Below are 22,177 nucleotides of genomic sequence, written 5' to 3'. Positions count from 1 at the left end.
ATTACTGAGAAACTGGAGCAGTCTATAGAGCCGGGAAAGTGTCTGTGGCCCAGACGCATCCGAGAGAAACCATTTGTCAAAATCGGAGAGTGACATTGGCGTGGCTGCCGAAGCCACCAGAGCCCTGAAGAAGGATTGCAGTTGTCCGTACTCCAACCATGAGATCTGTATGTCAGGGAAGCTGGACCTAAGCGAGTCCATGGGAGGCAAGGCCCCCCGGGGGAACACCTGATGGAGACGGACTCCGTCGGCGCTATCCCACGCCAGAAAGACGCGTCTGGTCAGCCCCGGCAGAAACCCAGGGTTTCCAAACAGAGGGGACATCAGGCCGGGTTGAGAAGAGATTCCAAACTTCGTCACCCACTTGTCCCAAATGCAGAGCGCATGTGGAGCTAGGAAGGGCCAAGAGTCCGTCTCCCCTCTCTCAACCCGAGAAAGCCACGGTGCCATCAGAAGATCAGAAGGGGAGACGGACCTCTCCAGAGCCACCCACCGTTTTGCATGCGCTGCATGAGACCAATCCAGCAAGCGAGTGAGAATCGCCGCTTCATGATACAACTGGATATCAGGAACCCCCGCTCCACCCAGATGTCTCGGTTTAGATAAGAGCTTATATCGCAATCGCGGTCTCGATGCAGCCCACACAAAGCGCGTGAACGCACGTTGAAGCGTTTTAAAGAAACCAGCCGGTACATGAATAGGCACAGTCTGAAATAGGTACAGAAACCTGGGCAATATGTCCATTTTTAACACGGCCATACGACCAAACCAGGAAAGAAATTTCGTGTGGTAAGAGGTCAATTTTGCTAAAATTTTGGTCTGCAGGGGAGCATAGTTGAGCGGGAACAAAAGATGGAGTTGGGAGGGGATTTGAACACCAAGATAGGTAATATGGTCTTCCCTCCATTTGCATGAAAAGTTCTGTCTAAGCCCTTGCAATACCGGAGGAGATAGGGAAATGTTAAGAGCCTCTGTCTTGGAGAGATTCGCCTGAAAGTTACTGAGTCTACCAAATCTGTCAAATTCGGAGAGGATCGCAGGGATAGAAATATGAGGTGAGGTTACGTACAAAAGCAGATCATCTGCATAGAGGGCCAACTTATGGTGGTCCCGCCCAACCCCAACACCCTTTACATCAGGATTACGCCTCAGGGCAACCGCCAAATGCTCCATCGTCAGAACATATAACAAGGGAGACAAGGGGCAACCTTGCCTCGTTCCATTGCGGATGCTGAAAGCCTCCGACAGGATGCCATTGGCTCTGACTCTGGCCCCAGGATTGGTGTAGAGCGCCATCACTCGATCTATAAAGGCTGAACCAGCTCCGATCTGAGTCAAAGACCAACGGAGAAAACGCCAATGCACCCTGTCGAAAGCCTTCTCTGCATCGACTGAAAGAAGGCAAAGAGGTAGCTTCGATCTCTGGGCATGGGCTATCAACGTGATGGTTCGAAGCGTGTTATCCCTAGCCTCACGGCCAGAGACAAAGCCCACCTGGTCTAAGTGGATGACCTTCGGAATCACTACACCCAGGCGGTTGGCCAGGAGCTTAGAATAGAGTTTGATGTCACAATTTAATAATGAGATTGGGCGGTAACTCCCGCATTGCAGGAGGTCTTTGTTGGGTTTGGGCAGCACCACCACATGAGCTTCAAGCGACTGCCTAGGGAATGGGCAGGAGGGCGATATACTGCCAAAGGCTTTAAGCATCAGTGGAGCCAAATGAGATCTAAAAGCCTTATAAAACGGGGCTGTAAAGCCATCAGGCCCTGGACTTTTACCATTTTTAAGGGCCGATATAGCCGTCTCAATCTCCCCAATGGAGAAGGGCGAATCCAACAGCTCTATCCCCTCCGAATTGACTACTGGCAAAGCCGTCTCTTGAGTATAGGCCTGAATCTTAGCCTCCAAGGCAGACTCCGACATATCGGAGTAGGCACCTTTGAGATTGTAAAGGTCCTTATAGAATGTTCCAAATGCGTTTGCTATTGCGCGGGGATGATGGATAAGGTCTCCATTAGGGAGTCGTAGGGCAGGGACATAAGTGGAGGCAGTTTGGGGGTGTAAAAACCTAGCTAGAGCCCTGCCGCACTTGTTCGCTTGCTCGTAGAGGTAACTGCGAAACCTCTCCTGCCTCCTAACCGCTGATTGGCAGACCAGTGATCTAATACGATCCCTCAGCAAGGTGATCTGGACCCATAACTCAGGTGTCGAGGAAGATTTATGGGATCTAACTGCTGCATCCAATTCCTCGCATAGTGACTTAAGCTTAGCTCCATGTTCCCGCTTCAACCTCGCTCCCTGTTGAATAAAGACCCCTCTTACCACACATTTGAGGGCCTCCCATTGGATTGGATATGGCGTCTGGTCCGACTCATGTACGGCCATAAAAGCAGAAATCGCCCTCTCCACTTCAGCTTTGCAAACCACATCTTTCAGGAGTGCCTCATTGAGCCGCCAAGTCCACTCTCTCGGCACCCCGCCCGGCACAGTTACAGAGAGATAGATAGGTGCGTGATCCGACCACGCAGAGGTCCCTATGGAGGCAGAAGGATCAGATAAGAGAGACATTTGAGATACAAAAAACATATCTAGTCGGCTGTGAGTGCCATGTGCTGGGGAGAAATATGTATAATCCCTATCCGTTGGGTGGAGGATTCTCCACACATCCACCAGCCGGTGGAGGCTAAGCGCTTTAAGCGCCTTGGTCCTGGAAGACCGAGAAACTACGGACCTACCAGTTGAAGTGTCCAAGGGGGGGTCCAGTACCATGTTAAAGTCCCCCCCTAACAGAAACACCCCTTCAATAAAATGATCTACTTCCAGTAATATATCTCTCAACACTGACCCCTGATTGGAGTTAGGAAGATAAACATTGCCTACCGTGTACTTCGTGTTGGCCACTAACAGTTTTAGAAAAACAAATCTGCCCTCAGGGCTCACTAGGGTGTCAAGGACCTGGTGTTGCAGCGACTTGTGCAGAGCGATGGAGACTCCCCGAGACTTGGAAGCAGGATAAGAGCTGTGTACCCAATAGGGGTAGTGTGGGGAACGCATGGTAGGAATATGATTTGTCTGGAAATGTGTCTCCTGAAGTAGGAGTACATGTATACGCTGGCGATGCATAGAGTATGTAATGTGCGAGCGCTTCGAGGGCTCATTGAGCCCTCTGGCATTCAATGAAGCCAGTCTCAGAGATACTAAAGCCACGAGGAGGATCCAAAGTCCCAGACGGAGAGGAGAAAACAACAAAAGACGTACCATAAAAATAACAAGACAAGAATAGAAAAGAAGAAGGTGAAAAACAAATAATAGAAGAGCCTACAGACAGGCCCTTACAGCTGCAAGAGAACTAACCTCTTGCAGAAAGAAACCCCGTAAATACGGGAACAACGCCTATAGCGTCCACCTAGGTAGGGATTAGTCTAGCAATAAAGAGAGTAGAGATCCTGCCCAGGGGAATGTTAATGCAAAACAAACAGACCTACACCCTGTACCTCTCAGTGAAAAAAGTATTATAGGAAAAAGAGATAAAGTACACCACGGCAGAGCCCATTCCCCCCCCCCCCCCCCCCCCGGAAAAAAGGAACCCCCAAACAAACCGGTAACCTGAGAGTCCCCCCCCCCCCTCCCCCAGCCCATCCATGAAGGCCCCCGATGGAAAAGCAACATGAGACCAGGCAATAATCAAAACATAGTAAGGATACATGAACTATAAACTTGAATTATGAACACCACTTCCTCCAGAACTGTACTACAGGATACTCTCTCAGTCCACGAAAGAAAGATGGTAAACCAGGCACTTATGACAAGGGTAGCAATTACAGCCTCAGCGGTCCGCACCAGCGGACGTGTTCGCCCCCGCAGGGGCTCCAGAGCTGGAACCGGAATGGCCCGGCAATAGAGGCATCAGGGACCAAGTTGGGAGAGACACTGGAGGAAGGTCCAATGCGGAAAGGAAATCTGGAAGGCCCTCCGGTTCTCGGAGCTCATAGCGACGACCATTCCTCCTCACAATTAAATGGAAAGGAAAGCCCCAAGCATATGGGATCTCCTTCTCTCGCAAGAGGACTAGTAGCGGCTTCAGCGCCTTCCGTTGCAGCAACGTGTTGCGGGAGAGATCTTGAAGCAATGTGAGGGAGATGTTCTCATAAACAACAGTATCCTGATTGCGAACAGTGCGCATTATGTCCTCCTTAACCTTGTAGTGGTGGAGCCTGCAGATGACGTCCCGCGGCCTAGCAGGATCTTGGCTAACTGGCCCCAATGTTCTATGCGCCCGATCTATTTCCAGGGCATCAGAGATCGGGCGCTGCAGGATGGTGCTAAAGATATCTTGGAGAGTATGCACCAGATCAGACGCTTTCACGGCCTCAGGCAACCCCCGCACCCGGATATTATTGCGCCTGCTGCGGTTCTCTGCGTCATCCTGCATGCGGTACAGTTGTTGAATATATTGGTCGTGCACATCGCACCGTGTTTGTACTTCAGAGACCTGGGCAGAGAGAGAGTCCTGGGCAGAAGCTATGTCATCCACCTTAGCATCCAGCTCCTGTACAGAGGCTTTAACTGCAGAAATCTCTTGTTTATAAGCTGCTTCCAACCTCTCAACAAACTTTTCCATCTCGTGCCGAGTTGGCAATTGTTTAACATGATCTTTCCAGTCCCATTCCCCAGAATCAGGAGCAGAAACTGCATTGTCAACAGTCCCTGGGGAGGATATAGCAAATGGAGCAGCAGCTGGGTTCAGGGAGGGGCCACTAGGGGGAGTCTGTTTAGAACCACCATCTTGTGTTTTGTTGGATGGCCCCTTATTAGGCATTTTCAGGGTGTCTGCGGCACCCCCAATCCGGGACCGCGCAGGAGAAGGGAGAGAGGGCCAGTCCTCAGTAGCCAGCAGGTTGCCCAGCAGGTTGTCAGTGCACGGGGGCGCTGGGAGAGGATCGCTGTGGGGAGGATGGGAGGCCGGCCCTGTGCAGCAAGATGGCGCCGGCTCTCTCACGGCGCCAAGAAGAGGAGCCGCACGTGCTTCCCGAGGAGGAGGGAGGGAGTCCCCCGAGGAGTGCGGGGGATCTGGGGAGCCGAGCGGGACCACCGTGGGGACCAGGGACACCGTGGCTGACTCACCCTTAGTCTCCACAGCCGGGAACCCTCTCACAGCTGGGAAGGAAGATGGCGGCGGGCCGTCGGCCGCAAGCAGGAGCGGAGACCTCCGGAGACCGCCGCAGGGCTGCAGGGGTGATAGCTGCGGTCCGGGAGCAGAGGAAGCAGCCGGCTGAGCAGGTACCCGGGTCCTCAGGGAGTCCACACGTCCGCCTCTGTCGTCCAAGGGCCGGCCAGAAGATGGCTGCCGTTTAGCAGAGGGAGTCCCGCTGGGTGTCGGGCAAGAAAAGAACCCGTCTAGGTTGCCCTGGCGGGTCCCAGAACGCAGTACTCGGGTCTGCCGGGTGGTCCCCTTCGATTTAGTGCGCATAGGGTCGGCAAAGGCAGGTGAGAGGAGGGTGAGAAGCAGATGAAAGTCCCCTGAGGCAGGAGCTCCAAAGATGTGCGTCTTCACACAGCCATTGCCAGGACACGCCCCCCGCTCCTTCCCTTTGGAGGCTTGCCCTGCGCCCACATGGCGCTTTATGTCCACATGTGGGGTATTTACGGACTCGGGGGAAATTGCTCTACACATTTTGTTTTTTTTCCCTCTTTTAACCCCTTGTGAAAATGATAAATTCAAGGCTAAACCAACATTATAGTGTAAAAAATTTAATATTTCATTTTCACGCCACATTGTTCCACATTTGTGTCCGTCACCAGTGGGGTCCATATGCTCACTACACCCCTTGTTACATTCCTTGAGGGGTGTAGTTTCCATAATGGGGTCACTTGTGGGGGGTTTCAACTGTCTTGGCAACACAGGGGCCTTTTGAATGCAACATGGCCCCTCGAAATCCATTCCATCCAAATCCAGCCTTCAAAAACCAAATGGCGCTCCTTCCCTTCGGAGGCTTACCCTGCACCCGCATGGCGCTTTATGTCCACATGTGGGGTATTTCCGTACTCAGGAGAAATTGCTCTACACATTAAATGTTTTTTTTTATCTTTTAACCCCTTGTGAAAATGAAAAAATCATGACAAGATTAATGATTTAGAGTAAAAATTTTACAAAAATTACACTAAATGTTGGTCTAGCCTTGATTTTTTTCCATTTCCACAAGGGGTTAAAAAAGAAAATGAACACAAAACGTGTAGGGTAGTGTCCCCTGAGTACGAAAATACCCCACATGTGGGCATAATGTCACCAAAGGGACAGAGCGCCATTTAGAGGCTGGAATGGAGGATGGAGGCCATGTCGCAATTACAAAGCTCCTGTGCTGCCAGGTCAGTAGAAACCCCCGACAAGTGACCCCATTCTGGAAACTACACCCCATAAGGAATCTAACAATGGGTGCAGTGAGCATTTGGACCAAACTGGTAACAGGCACATATGTAGAACATGTGCCATGAAAATAAAAAATAAATTTTTTTTCATTTTCACGTCCCAAATGTGGCCGTCACCGGGGGGCCATATCCCCGCTGCCCCACTTGTTAGATTCCTTATCGGGTGTAGTTTCCAGAATGGGGTCACTTGTGGGGGGTTTCTACTGTCCTGGCCGCACAGAGGCTTTGTAATTGCATCATGGTATCCTCTAATGCGAATGGCGGCCATACCTACTTAGCTGGGGAAAAGGGACAATTCTAATTTATTTGGGGGTATTAGGCCAATTATTAGTTTATAAGGTTGGAAATGACAGGTGTCCATCAAATTCAACCTGTGTTGATCCAGAGGAAGGCAAAAAAACCCTTGTGAGGCAGACGACAGTAGCCTCATCACAGGGGAAAAATTCCTTCCCGACTCCATAATGGCGATCAGAATAATCCCTGGATCAACGTGACCCCTGAAATAGGAATAAGGGACAGAATTTAGATAATGTAGAACTCCAGTGACGTGTGGTGCGCCTTGGAGCGATCCAGTATGCAGAGGTCGGGGTGATCAGGACAGGTGTCACACTGGTGTCCTTCCTGATCCCCCTGTTACGCCACACTCTGCACTTCTTCTGGGGTCTCCCTTTCTCCAGTGTGGGGGACGTCACCTGGAAAATGTTGTCCTGGTGCGATCCGGGGTCCCTCATATCCAGAAGCGCTGGGTCCGCTCCATGGCTGCTAAATATTAGGGCGCTATTACTACTTCTGATATTTTCGGATCGTGCCGCAAGCTACAGGGCAGCGAGGGACCGGAAGAGGGGGTGCTGGTATAAAAGTTATCCCCGTACAGGTGGTAACCTTTATCCAGCAGTGGGAAGATCAGTTCCCGGACGATCTTCCCACTAACTCCGAGGATGGGGGGGGAGGGGGCATCTGGGGGCTGGATTTGGGTGTCCCTTCCTACATACACTCTAAGGGTACGTGCACACTGCGGAATCGCGACAGATAACCCTTTGTGCATTCCACAGTTGGCACCCACCGGTGGACTGATGCAGGCGCACGTCTCCACACGTGTCATAGACTCCATTCTATGCACGGGCGGATTCCGCTCTCCGTCCAACGTGTTCATTCTTTGGATGGACGACGGATTCCGCCCGTGCATAGAATGGAGTCTATGACACGGGCGGAGACATGCGCCTCCATCAGTCCGCCGGCGGGTGCCAGCTGCGGAATGCACAAAGGGTTATCCTTCGCCATTCCGCAGTGTGCACGTACCCTAAATCTGTAAGTGTACCCTGAGGTACTCTCACAGAGTTTGTAGAATTTCACTCCATACCGTCATCTCTTATTGGGACGGTACTGGCGGAAAAGACGTGTCTGGGGGGCAGCGTACGCTACGCTACCCCCAGACACGTCACTGGATGATGAGGATGAATGGAGGAAAGAAGGAGCCCCCCATTCATCCTTACTGGCTGTTTCGGTGTCGGAGGCAATAATAACGTATCCCTCTGACGCCGAAAACACCCTAGGGGCCATCTTTATACGGGGATTGGTATATGGGGTATGTAGTGGTGTAGTGTCAAACTTTATTCAATGTAGTGTGGTGTAATGTAGTGTTTTTTACGTGTTTTTTTACAGTAAGTATAAAAAAAAAACCTACGCCAACAGAGGAGTTGCTGATAAATGCCGCACTTATGTGCGGCACTTATTAGCAGACTGTGGCAGTAGAATATAGAAAAAAAACACCCTACGCCAAAAAGGAGGAGTTGCTGATTAGCAGCGCACTTTCGTGCGATGCTGATCAACACTCAGCGGCGATAGGGTGCGGAAAATAGAAAAAAAAAAATTGAAAAAAAAAAAAAAAAATTTTCTTCCTCATTCTGAACATCCCTGTAGCTGCTGATAAGTGTATTACACATATCAGCCGCTAGAGGGCAGCAGAGCGCAAAATACGGAAAAAGCCGACGCTGGAGCCGAAAATAGCCGAGAGAAGCCGAACGTGATGTCACGGAAGAAGCCGAAGACCCGAACGAAGACGAGGACGCCGCGAACCGGGAAGACGCCGATCAGGAGCCCGGGACAGGTGAGTAATGTACAAATACCTGCTCTGGACCCCTCTGCTACCTAGCTGAGGGGTCCAGGGCAGGTATTTACTATTTTGTGGGACTCTGATCGCCGTGCCACCGGCCCGATCGCCGTGAACGGCCGGCCGGCCGTTCACGGCGATCGGGCCGGTGGCACGGCGATCACCATTACTTTTTACAGTAATGGCGGTCGGTGCCGTCCTCGGACAGCACCGACCGCCATTTTTTTCCGATCGCCAAAGGTTCCGATCGCCGCTATTGGCTGATCTGAATTGATCAGCCTATAGCGGCGATCGTAAGCACGGGGGGGGTTAACCACCCCCCGTGCCGTGAAGCTAAGATGGCCTGCTATGATTTATAGCAGGCCATCTTTCCCGACCGCTGTGTGTGAACACGCAGCGATCGGGGAAACATCGGGCGTACCTATACGCCCGTTTGCGTTAAAGCCCACCCTGCGGGGGCGTATAGGTACGCCCGATGTCGTTAAGGGGTTAATGAACTTGGCGGGATAAAGATTAAAGCTGTTTACTGGGGATCCCAGTGATCTGCTTATTGTCTACCTGAATAAATGATCAGTTTTGCAGCCAATGACTTCTAATAGGTCCATCACATTTCCTTCAACTTTCCATATTTGTTTTTAGGTTAGCGTTTTTTTATTATTATTTTTTTTTTGGGGGGGGGGGGGAATAGCACTACACTACACTATTGTGACTGTCAAAAAGCAATGGGAACTTGACAGAGAGTAAATAGCATGTAACTGTAAGCAGAGGCTAATCTTGTAAAATCCAAGGCAACCACTTTTAAAAGCTATTATGTTTTTTTTTATAGCAGACAGACCAGTGCGAACATAAAGGCAATGAACTTAAATTATTCTATTTATGCCTTCAAAATAAAGGGAAAGGTTAACCTATTGGATGTGATGGTTGTTTCAATTGTGGTTGCCTTTATGGAAGCAGGATAATAAATAACGCTTTAGAGAATTGTTATACATACTAAATATTTGATAATATCTATGCTATAAAAGTTGATGTCTGTTCGCCATCTATAGGCATCTACAGTCTGCAAATATCTGCCTGTCTGTCATCTATAGACATCTAAATGCCCCAACAATTTGACTTCAAATTTGGCATATAGGTACATTGAGTTCCCGGGAAGGTTTTCTAAGGGTCCTGACCTTGCCAGACATACACAAAGCTTATTAGTCCAGTCATTATCACAGCCTGTCTCGCATCCAAACAACAGACCATCTGACACCAACTTTTCAAAATTGGTATAGGCATCTTTCGTCATTTGCCATTTTCAGACCTTTTTGGGGCCAAGACCCTTTCTGGACATTTATGTCTATTTTGGTGGGTAATGCACAATCCGTAATCTATAACATTAGTTGTAGTGATCTATAAAATTTCTTGGTTTATGTTCCAAGAAACTATAAACATAGCCTCAGTGTATAGCTTTATAGTAGAAGTCCAACAGATGGCGCTATAGAACAGTCATAGTAAAATAGGTTGGATATGGGAGATAGCTCTATAGCTTGATTTCCATTGGGTTCATACATGACCATAGGTGTAAGTGAAAAAAAAAATGAAAATAATAGGATTGGATCCCATTCACATTAGAGGAAAACATTGAATTGTTTGGGAAAGGTTTATCTTTTTTTGCACATTTATAGCATATAATAAAGAGTACTCACAAATAATAAAACAATTTAAAATGAAGATTTATGAATAGGTGAGGGAACACCTATGCATAAATACAAAAGAAAAACTAACATACTTTATTTAGAAACACTGAGCAATTAGTCACCATTATTCTCATGCCTAGTCTTACATAAGGATCGGAGAGACACAGGTAGCATACAATGCAGTACAGTTACTGCGCCAATTTCAGTGATCAAAGTCTTGTGCCTGGGCACGATTAGGGTATGTTCACACTAAGTAAAATAGGCGTAATTCTGCAGCGGCGGAATTAGAGCGGCGGCTGCAGAGAAGCACACGCTCTCCCATTGAGATGATATGACATACTGAGGCAGGTGTTATTCTACGGCAGAGAGTTCCACTGCGGAATTACGCCTATTTTACTCAGTGTGAACATACCCTTAGAATAGGGCCCATGCACAAGTCTCTTTCAGCAGTATATAGTTGTCTTTGTATTACCTGACTACTAAAAGTCAGATTACCTGACTTTTAACCCTTAGAGGAGCGGGCCAATTTAAATTTTTGCGTTTTTGTTTTTCCCTCCTTGTGCTTAAAAGGCCATAGCACTTGCATTTTTTCACCTAGAAACCCACATGAGCACTTATTTTTTGCGCCACTAATTGTACTTTGCAATGACATGTTGATTTTTTTCATAAAGTACACTGCGAAATTGAGAACAAAAAACGCATTTCTTTTATTTGTTTTTTTTTTTTCGTTTTTACGCCGTTCGCCCTGGGGTAAAACTGTTCCGCAAGTTGTTACGATTGCAATGATATGTAACATGTATAACTTTCATTGTATCTGACGGCCTGTAAAAAATTCAAATCATTGTTAATAAATGTATGGACCTTAAAATCGCTCCATTCCCAGGCTTATAGCGCTTTTATCCTTTGGCCTATGGGGCTGTGTGAGGTGTAATTTTTGGCGCCATGATGTGTATGTTCTATCGATACCTTGATTGCGCATATGCGACTTTTTGATCGCTTTTTATTACAATTTTTCTGGATTTGATGCGACCAAAAATGCGTAATTTTGCACTTTGGGATTTTTTTGCACTTACGCCGTTTGCCGTGCGAGATCAGGAATGTGATTAATGAATAGTTCGGGCGATTACGTGCGCAGCGATACTAAATATGTTTATTTATTTGTATTTATAAAATGGGAAAAGGGGGGTGATTTGGACTTTTAATGGGGGAGGGGATTTTTTATTAATAAAAAAACATTTTTATTTTTACTTTAACTAGAAGTCCCCCTGGGGGACTTGTATATACACAGCACTGATCTCTCATAGAGATCAATGCTGTGTATATACACAGCAAAGATCCATCAGATCGGTCATAGATTGCTATGGCCTGCTGCAGGCCATAGCAATCTATTGCCGAGCCGGGATCAGCGTCATTCCAACGCTGAGGCCTGGCACGGGCAGAAGAACGGATCTCCCACTAGAGATCCGTCCCACTAGACACCAGGGAGAGCACAGCATCTAAGTACAACTGTCAGGTTCGACAGCTGCACTTAAAGGCTTAATTAGCCGGAGCGGCAACGGGACCTGCGCCGGCTAATAGAGGCACTGCCCGGCTGCACATGTCAGCCGGGATCAGCGCCGTTCAGAGCAGGGTCCCGGCGTGACCCCGCTCTGAACACCACTGCGGCACCATGACTTCACCATCACCATCAGATACGTCATGGGTCGCTAAGGGGTTAAGATTTACCTTATTCAGAGCCTTGTAAACCACATTGGAGATGTGTTAAAGGAGAATGTTAAAGGAATAATGACCTCAGTTTTAATTTAAAGGGAATCATCTAAGGTTAGATGATCTGAACCTGGTGATAGACTGTCATAGGGCAGGGGATGTGAGTAAGTGTATTGTTATTGAGTAATCTTAACTTTTATAAATATGTAAATGAAGGTGTTGGGTGCAATGGTGGCGGTCCATTGGTCCTTAGTGCACCAATTCGCCTGCCGGATCCTGGACAATGCATACCAACAAATATTCATCTGATAGTAGTCCCATATGAAGTGTAGTGGCGATGGAGACTGTGCTTTTTTCTGTAAATTAGTGCTTGTATTCTATGTTTCATCTGCTCCAGTCTGTACAGTGCTCTAATCCTTCTGCTCTGGTATTGAATTATCTGCCACACCCGTCTCTTCCTCTGAATTCCCTTTGGTCATTTCACAGTTAACCTCTGTTTTGCTCAGGTGATTGACATCTGGTTTCTCCATTCAGACTTGCTGCGTCTGTTTCTGTGTGTGTATTTGGGTGGCCCAATCATGTCCTGGAACGGGTCCCTGACCTCCTAACAGTGCCCTAATATCCATGCTGGCTATTAGATTAGTTCTTCTAGCGTGTTCCTATCTTTTCCTGTTTTTTTTGTTATCTAGATTTCCCTGACCTCAGCTCTGCTACCTGACTGTTCTCTTGGATCGTGTTTTTGTACCTTGCTGCCTATTTGGTTTGACCTCGGCCTGTTTACTATGTAAATTTATCTTGTTCTTGTTTTGTGTATCACCTTATTGCAAGTAGGTACTATCTCTATGGTTGTCTACAGTCGCCTAGGACAATAGAGGCAAGTAGGTAGGGTCAGCTGGTGGGACCAGATTTAGGCTCACTGTCTGTGTCCTTCCCTGGCCCTTCTCAAGTATTTATTGGCTATGGCTGCTCCATAAACAGAAAGTATGGAACCAACTTAACCGCCAACCTGAACAAGATATTTTTGTAGAATGAAATTGCTAAATCTTAGCTATGTCTTAGCTGAGTGTTCCACAGTTAATCACATAAAAGACTAAATTTATGGCAGATATAATACCCCTCTCCTATACTAAGACACTACTTTTATACCAGCCTTGTTCAAGGTTCGAGACAGATGAAGATACAACATGAATTACCCAAAGGACTAAACCAGCTCTTATCACTTTTAAATGAACAGCTAATACAACAGATGGTATCTGAAGCCGGTCAAAGACCACAAACAGTATTCTCCCTCCAGATGTATAAATATAAAACAGTGCAAAGAGTAATGATATTTCCATTTTCACCTTCTTTGGACAAGATCTTTTAATTTTTCTTTGCATTTTTTATGCACTGCAGTGTCATCATGTATTACTACAAGCAACAAAACAATAAACCACTCCACACTGTGGCGCTGCTAAAACAACTCGATCTTAGATTAAAATAAATAAATATTTATTAGAATACAATTTCTGAACAAATACCAACATTAAAACATACATATCTGTAAGTTAATATGCAATAGTTAGGAAACTTTATTATGCACTTAAAGGGGTATTCCAATCTGGGCCAGTTATGCCCCATTCTGAGTAACTAATAGCCTTAGGGAAGCATGAAGATACCCAGTATAGGGGACAGGGAAGAAAACAAGAGCGGTGAGACCTTATAAGGGGCCTAGAGTGTCTATGCCCTATGCTTGCACCGTCCCTCCTCCCCACCCTATTCATCATTAGGAATGCCCCTAGAACTATTTTTCCTATTCATCACCTGTGTGAGCTTTGCACATGAGCTGGATCGTTAAGGTACCTGTGCAGTGTTTAGGTGAAGAGTAGGAAAAATCCTGCCCGGGGTGTTCCTAATGATGAAGAGGGCAGGGAGGAGGGACGGAGGGGTGTCACAATCCTAGTGCATACACAGTCTAGGGCCTAGGCCATGCCAATTTGACATAGGGCTGCAAGTTTAAAATTAGTTTTTTTAGGACAATAACTGCATCACCTGCCGAACGGACCACAGGACAGATCTTGGATTAAAAGCAGCTATCTGAAGGTACAAGTGGTTTGGGTGGGGTCAGATTGTGGGTACAGAGTCGCTTTAAGGACCCTCGGTGTAAGGTGTGTGGGGCTCGACCAACCGTCCACAATAGATAATGATGGAAAAATCACCGCCTGAACCCTTTGTTACGGCAGAGATAAGCCACAACCAATGTTTTCTGTGCACACCAATCGTTTGACCGTCAGTGGATGCCCACCTTTAAGCTGATAAAATATATTTATCTTTACCATTTTTAACTTTCTATAAAAAGCTAAAGTAATTTTATAATATTAAAAACATTTTTTTTTGTTTAAGCTAGGGAAGGAACTGATACATTTCTACCAAGCCGGTGGGGTGGATTGGTGCATTGAGGGTTATAGTTCTGCCCCCTGTGCACCAAACTACCCAATTTGCATATTAAATAAAGACTCCCTAAAAATGGCAGTGAGGCTGTAGGTGAGAAAATGACCTTCATCCCCGGCATTCTGTGTGCAGTGGGAACATAGCAGTAGGTTAGAGTTATCTAACCTGCTGTTATTTTCCCTTTAAATCAACTTTTCTAACTATTTTGCTCAACTTATGAATTAAAGTATTACAGCTACACAATCCTACTAACCAAAATGGTACAAGATTGATTCATTTTAGTTAATAGGAGTATGGACTTGTAGCTGTAATATGTAGATAATTTTTATCCTGTTCAAGCTTTCCATGTAACAACCAGGTGGACATAAAAATCTCATTTAAAAAAACATGGCAGTTAGTAAATCCGGTGGGACCTGTCACTGCCACACGGTGCATGCAGAAATCTACACCTGCTTTAGAGCAGGTGTAGATTTGTGACATGGTTAATGCCTGTCACCAGGCAGTAACGATGATAAAGGAGGAGCAGGGGGAGGCCACACCTCCTCACCATCTTGCCGCGTCCTCACTGCCCACCCATCAGGTGAGTGGGGCTTTTGACTGTTCTACACCAAAAATCTGCCCCCTTTTTTTGTGGAATATGCCAGGGGCACAGAATGATAAATCTGCCCCTCTGTGTATTATTAAAAACCACACATATTACAAATTTTAAGAAAAAGTTAGTTATTACAAGTTAGGCTGATGGAGCATTACAGTTTCATTGATTTCCAATGGACGGTGATTCCTGGTGGCAGCACTTACAAGAATAGTCAAGTGAGGCAGATAGCAACTGAGGGATCATCATACAAGCCAAGGCTGAGTAAATGCTGTATTTTAGCAATTGTGTGGGTGTCAATATATAAATGTGAAAATTTAAATTTAACTAGATGTAAAAAGGGGAAATCCTTCCCATACATCTGAGGTACATCATACTGTACATGCAGAATATGTCCATTATATCTATTACTAGAAAATGTACCCTGTGCTGCCAGGCTATAAAGTGTCAAGGATGCCCAGGAGGCCCTGGTTTGTTTGTTTGTTTTTGTTGATGGGGAAATCTCCAGGAGCCCTATATACCCCTAAGTACACTAGATATCTGGACAGTTCTGCACTGTTTATGTAAATTGTAACTTACGGGCATTAGAAATAAACAAAAAAATTTAACATACTAAATACCTAATAGCCAAACTGAGATGTTATGTGATAAGACATTATGACAGAGCCTGGTTATATACAACATTGGCAGTTCTATTGTCAGGTGCACAGACATACAGATTTTTACCTGATACAACTCTGGAGAAGCAACCTACAATTGTCAATGCGAAAAAAAAAACATGCCTTGGGCCTTGTTTATTGTCATTGCAAATGATGCTTAACGGGAAACTGCAGTTGTTTAACAGGTATTGTTTCATTTGAATTAATCAGTGTAATTTCTGGAGGCAGCTGCTCCTAGCAACTAATCAGATTCCGTCTAACTTTAAAAATGAAAGTAGTAATCCTATTGGTTGCTAAGGCTTTAGTATACCTTCCCAACTACCATTAGGGCCTGTTCACACTACAGAATACCCCTGCCCGCAGACACCCCAACAAATCCCTCCTGACATCCTTTATAATAGGAGGCCTCACGCCACTCCATTCTCCGCACCTCTCCGCTCTAAGAATTGATATGTCAATTCTTTTAGTGGAGGCCTGCAAGGTCTCCCATTGAAAGAAATAGGCAGGATTCGGTGCAGAGCCTGCGGGTCGGGGTTACGAGTTGAATTTTTGCGCCAATTCCGTAGTGTAAACGGCCCTTAGTGTGGGTGTGTGGTCAGGCACTGACATCATCTTTGTGAAGTAAAATTTGATCTCCAGAACATTCTAGCATTTTTTTCTATGGGTCCGTTTTTCCCAATCCTCTCCTTTTGAGGAGGACTGGCTGTCCAATTTTTTATTCAGATTTTTTGGATCTGCACATTCATGTCTCTACAGCTCTGGCTAAAGGCTAATTCCCTCACCTGTTCATTATGTCACCTGTGTGTGCAGTGTGGAGATTTTCCCATTCATTTCTATGGGGCGGTCTTCCCCATCCCCCACCTCTCCTGTACATCTGGCAAGGACAAGACCATCACTCTGATGGTGCGTTTACACAGACAGATTTATCTGACAGATCTTGGAAGCCAAAACCAGGAACAGACTATAAACAGAGAACAGGTTATAAAGGAAACACTGAGATTTCTGCTCTTTTCTAATCCATTCCCTGGTTTGGCTTAAATAATCTGTCAGATAAATCTGTCTGTTTAAATGCAGCATAACCTTCCCGGGCAACCAATATAACTGCTTGCCAAATTTGGGGTCAAATGGTTCAGCCGTTCGAAAGTCTGTAGAGGACAGACGGATGGGTAGACAGACATTTTTATTATATAGATAACAGGGTATGCCACTCACTGGAGGTCCCAAAAAATTTTACTAGAACAGCTACAACTCCAAGACTAATAAACACATTTTAATGACATTTGGTCAAAACACACATTGCTCAATGAGAAACAGGAACCACTTGTAACATGCAGTGGAAGAGTACTCTGTAGTCAAGCATCCGTCAACCTGATGCTCCATATTGCTGAATATTGTGGTACGCATGTCTTGTGTCACTTCAGCAATGTATTCTGATATGTTCATTTTCAATTCTTGGGTAGCTCATGGCTTATTCCAGTAAACTTTCCCTTGTCCAGTTGGCTAAAATTAGGTGACTAAAGTCTTCTAGAATTATTCAATCCCCTAGAAGCGCTCAGATCTCTGGCATGGTTGCTTTGGAAGTGTTTTTAAATGTTCCTCCATGCTATTGACTCCTATTTCCTTATTATCCAACTGAGTTATGAACATGTGGAAAATTTCCCCATACACTCCACAGTGCTGTTTAATAAGATGGGACCTATTTGGTATCACCGTGATATCTTGGACCAAACACCACTTTTCTTTAGAATAAATTGAAGTCTTCTGGATTTCATGAAGATTTTGAGCTGCCCACATCGGCATATTCTGAGAGTTTACATAGCCAGATAAGTGAAACCATGCTTCATCTGTAAACCATGTGACTTCAAGAATATTCGGATTGTTAGTGACAAATGCTTCCAACCAATTGGTCGGGAACATTGCACGAGAAATTGTTGCCGTAATGCCAGACACACCACAGTGTTCAGCAATCAGGAACATTCAATTAAGGTGTGCTCAACCGCAAACAGTGCTGTCCACCACATGTTATGAGGGGTTTTTGATTATAGTCTATGGTGCAAATCAGTCAGATTTCATAGCTGGCCGGGGGGTGGAGCACACTGCCATGTGCTTCACCCAGCTACGAATCCTAATTGCTGCAGGTCTCAGGAGGCATCTGATGACATGTCTAAAGTCCGGCTAAAATTTTTATTAAAGTATTGTATTGCCCCCCAAAAGTTATACAAATTACCAATATACACTTATTACAGGAAATGCTTTTTTCCCTGCACTTACTACTGCATCAAGGCTTCACTTCCTGGCTAACATGGTGATGTCACTTCCTGGATAACATGTTGATGTCAGGACCCGACTCCCAGAGCTGTGCGGGCTGTGGCTGCTGGAGAGGATGATGGCAGAGGGATGCTCAGTGTCCCTCCAGTGCCCTGTGTACCTCAGCATCCCCCTGCCATCATCCTCTCCAGCAGCCACAGCCCGCACAGCTCTGGGAGTTGGGTCGTGACATCACCATTTTATCCAGGAAGTGAAGCCTTGATGTGGTAGTGCAGGGAAATAAGCACTTTCTGTGCATTTCCCGTAATAAGTGTATATTGGTGATTTGTAAAAGTATTGTATTGCCCCCCAAAAGTTAAATAAAAATTTTGATCGCATTTTTCCTTTAACCCCTAGACGACCTAGGACGTACCGGTACGTCCTGGAAGTCTGTGCCCAGACGACCCTGGACGTACCAGTGCGTCCTGAGCTATGAAGCGCTCTCCGGAGCGGAGCACGCTTCATAGCAGGTGGGGGCCGGCACCTCACCGTTAATGACATGCTGCAGAGATCGTGCTCCCGTCATTTACCGATCGGGACCCCTGCAGTGTGACTGCGGGGGTCCCAATCGTTAAAACGAACCGCCGGAGGTCTCTCACCTGCCTCCGTGCGGTCCCATCGGCGATCTGTTCTCTGAGCAGGCTCAATGAGCAGAGCGCCGATAACACTGATCAATGCTATGCCTATGGCATAGCAGTGATCAGTGATGAAAATGAAAGTAATGAATGTAAAAGTCCCCAAAAAGGGACTTAAAATGTATAAAAAAAGAAGCTAAAATCACTAATACACTACCCCAAAGCCCCTCCCCCAATAAAAGTTTAAATCACCCCCCTTTCCCATTATATAAATAAAACATATAAAAATAAATAAATAGACATATAATATATCGTAGCGTGCGTAATTGTCCGATCTATTAAAATATAGCAAGTGTCATTGCGAACGGTGAACGGCGTACACGACAAGAGGGAAAAAAGTGCGCGGATTACCGATTTTATGTTTATATATATATATAAAAAAAAAATGTATAAAAAGTGATCAAAACGTCCGATCTTCACAAATATGGTATTAATAAAAAGTAGAGATCATGGCGGAAAAAATGACACCCCATACAGCCCCGTAGGTGAAAAAATAAAACTTATAAGCGTCACAATAGGCCCATTTTATTAATAACTAATTGCCAAAAAAAAAAGGATTTCATTAAAAAACAAAAATATATAACATTAGAGAATCTGTGTAACCCGCATATGGTTGTGTTCAGACTGACCTATAGAGTAATAATATCATGTCGTTTTTACCATATAGTGCATTACGTAGACACAAGAATCCCCCAAACGTTACCATATTGCATCCTTTTTTTTACGATTTCACCTATTTATATCTTCATAAATAATAATTTTGGGGTTCCGTCATACATGTTATGGTAGAATGAAAGACACCATTACAAAGTACAACTATTCCTGTAAAAAACAAGCACTTACATGGCCTTGTAGATAGAAAACTGAAAGTGCTAGAGCTCTTAGAAGGGGCGGATAAAAAAACGAAGGCGCAAAGATCAAAATTTGCCCGGTCCACTGGGTCATTTTGGGCCTGGTCCTCAAAGGGTTAAAGAGCTTTGGACATAGGTAAGCTGATAGATGCACACACTGCCTTTTTCTGGTTTATTTCTATGACCATTACAAATACTACAAACTATACATTTTATCCAGATGTTCCGAAAACCACATAATAATATATGAAAACATCTAAACCACCTAATAACCAGCACAGAGGGATCGCAGAGCACGCTGCTTTACTCAGTACCTTTCTTGAAAAATTTTAAATAACTAAAAGCAGATCCTGAAAATAAAACAAACACATTATAAAAGTATACATTTCCTGGTGGTAAAAAGCAGCCGGTTGTCACACATTAACTAGACGTGTGGAGTCTTGCTGCCTACTGATTTACACATGTGAGGCTGGAAGTGCTTTGTGAAACAAGTTTTGAAGTGAAGAGGCGTCAGCGGGCACAGGGAGCTATCCACCCATTTTGGGCAGCGTCCCATAAGATACTGGATAGTGCTGAGAAGAAAGAGGAACATTTCACCACAGGAAAAATAGTAAATGAGGAAGTATTTGAAACAATGCTGTGAGCAGAGAAATTGGTGACGTGATGTAGGAAGCAGAGGGAGAGATTTCTGACAAGAAATATGAGTTCATATTTAGTCTAGTCTACAAGAGGCCACGTAAAGGAATCAATGGCAATGGCACACAGTGGATTAGAAGTATTTTCCACTTAAGTATAACAATAAAGCAATCACTGTAAACAAAGGATTCTTATGAACATTCTGCTTAGGTAAAACTAGGTGACAACCAATATACAAAGCATTGGCAAAGTCTACAAGAACACCTATGTTGTAGCCTTCTGCTAAAATATATGGTATTCAGACTCTTTGCTATGACACTTAAATTTAGCTCGGGGTGCCCATTTCCTATTTCTCTCCATTACCTTTGAGAAGTATCTACACCTTGATTGGTGTCACCTGGGCACAGAAAATGCCACCAATCTGAGCTTTATGGCAGAGTGGTCAGAAAGAAGACCATCCTTAGTCAAAGATAGATGAAAGCCACTAAATGCACTGTGAAAAAATCCTCTGGTCTGATGAAAGCTAGAGTGCCTAATTTCTCTTTAAACTGTTTTTATTGAGCTTCGACAGCACGATCAGACATGTACAGATAAAAACGCAACTGTACAGTAAGTACCTGAAGAGAGCGTCTACAGTTGCTGCGTGAGAATACAATGGTAGAGCGCACGTGTAGTATGGAGCAAATACAATTATAAGACAGATAATCAATCAACGCACTATCAGAGAAAGAAATGCAGCAGAATAGTACAAGGAAGCTGGACGAAGCTTCATTTTCTAACATTAACAGAAATACACCAACACACAAAAAAAAAAAAAAACAGGGTAGGGAGGGAGGGGCGGGGGGGTTGCCCGTGGGTCTCCTCGTGCTCCAAAGAATACCCAAAGGATTTAGAATCTTTGCCATGTCATCTCACACTGTAGTTTAGATTGGTGGGTCATTGGCAAGTTGCCTGGTGAGATACCATGTAGTGTCTTGGAAGGTGTGTTTGATTTTATCCTGGATTCGCGGGGGTAGTGTGGGAACAAAGGTTTCCCAGATGGTGAAGAATTTTTCAACCCTTCGTTCTTTGAGGATGGAGGCCTCCATCCAGTCCATTCTGAACAGAAACAATAATTTGTCCAAAAAAAGGCGGCGAGAGGGAGGGAGTGGGGACTTCCACACCTGCAAGATAGCTTTTCGGGCTGCCGCAGCCAAAAAGTGCAGGAGTCTTCTGGCTCCCCAGTCACATTTGTATTTAGCGGGGTCTGTCCAACCAAAAATCCCCCACAAGGCCTCATAGGGTACAAAGGTTACCAGGTGTGACTTTGCGAATCTTTCCACCACTCTCCAGAAGGATTGTATCACTGGACAATGCCAGAGACTGTGAGCTATGTCCGCTCCAGATTCTCCACATTTTAAGCAGGCATCAGATTGTAAGATACCCATTTTAAAACCCCTTGTGGGAGAAATATAAGTCCTGTGAAAGACCCGCAAAGTCATCTCCATGTAGCGAGCGGGAGTGCCTAATTTCTAAGCATTATGACATTATGTTTCATCACCTGCCCAATGCCACCCATACAGTGAAGTCTGGTGGTGGCAGGGTCATGCTGTGGGGGTGCTCTTTAGCATCTGGGACTGGGAGACTGGTCAGGGTTAGGGAAAGCTGAATGAAGCACAGTACTGAGCTATTCCTAATGAAAACCTGATCCAGAGTACTCTGGATGTCAGACTGGGCCAGAGATTCACCTTCAACAAGACGATGACTCTATGCACAAAGCCAAGACAACACAAGAGTAAATTAGGGACAACTCTGCGAATGTCATTAAGTAGCCCAGTCAGAGCCCTGCCCTGAATCCAATCAAAGATCCCTGGAAAGACAATCTCTTTCCACTGATGGTCTCCATCCAAGCTGACAGAGCTTGAGAGGATCTGCAAAGAATGGCAGACAATACAGATGTACAAATCTTTTGGCATCACACCCGAAAAGAATGGAAGCTGGAATTTCTGCCTAAGGTGCTTCAGCATAGTACTGAGCAAAGGCTTTGAATGCAATATTTTAGTTTCGCCTAGATGGCTTCAACAGGAGGCAGTGAAACATGTGTCAGGGTTCGAGGTGGGATCCAGGTCTCAGGTCACTGCCATCCATTTGGAGTGGCTACTA

The sequence above is a fragment of the Dendropsophus ebraccatus genome, chromosome 5 (assembly GCF_027789765.1).
Source record: "Dendropsophus ebraccatus isolate aDenEbr1 chromosome 5, aDenEbr1.pat, whole genome shotgun sequence".
NCBI lineage: Eukaryota > Metazoa > Chordata > Amphibia > Anura > Hylidae > Dendropsophus > Dendropsophus ebraccatus.
The sequence above is the reverse complement of the archived record's forward strand: the minus strand, read 5'-3'. Positions refer to the sequence as shown.